The sequence below is a fragment of the Euprymna scolopes genome, chromosome 7, assembly GCF_053919585.1.
Source record: "Euprymna scolopes isolate OS-2025 chromosome 7, ASM5391958v1, whole genome shotgun sequence".
In the NCBI taxonomy this organism is placed as follows: Eukaryota; Metazoa; Mollusca; class Cephalopoda; order Sepiida; family Sepiolidae; genus Euprymna; species Euprymna scolopes.
In genome coordinates this window covers 106,508,443-106,509,062 of record NC_136488.1, presented here as the reverse complement: position 1 = coordinate 106,509,062, position 620 = coordinate 106,508,443, and the positions used below count along the sequence as shown (strand labels likewise).

Here is a 620-nt window from a genome sequence, read left to right as displayed (position 1 = left end):
TGTGGGGAGGCAAGTAAACAAAAAAATATAACCAGAACGGATATTTTTAAGGGCATTTTATAATTCATCAGGAGTAACACTTCCTTGGCATTTTGTAATTATTAAGTCAGAAATAACTTTTTCCAGTTACTTTTTTAATATTAAAACTTTGTTATATTAAACATAGTACCTATTCACAATGCGTCCCCACGGGACAGATTTAGACACCAGGGTCGTTTTTTTTTAACGTGGAGAAAAATTGTCTTAGTCGTAAAGGATTTCTCTTCCACTGAGAGAGAAGAAATCGAAATGTAAGAGCTGAAGAACAGATACTACACTTTGATCTTAGCCAAAAGGCCAAGAAAGACAAATCATTTTTATTAGCTTTGCCTCAACAGCGACACCAATTTTTTTTTAATATCTCAGGGGTGACAAGGTTTATTTAGAATATTCCACTTTCCTTTTTTAGGGATGCACAGCATGATAACGGACGGAGTGATAAGCGTAATAATGATGATGATAATAATAATAATAATAATAATAATAATAATAATAATAATAATAATAATAATAATAATAATAATAATGATGATGATGATGATGAGGATAATAATAATAATAATAATAATAATGATGATGAT

At 29.4% G+C, this 620-nt stretch overlaps 1 pseudogene; it reads right to left on the bottom strand.

Annotated features, from left to right (window-relative positions):
* Nucleotides 1-233: 233 nt before the first annotated feature.
* On the bottom strand, nt 234-349 carry LOC145280509 (U2 spliceosomal RNA; annotated as a pseudogene).
* Nucleotides 350-620: the final 271 nt, after the last annotated feature.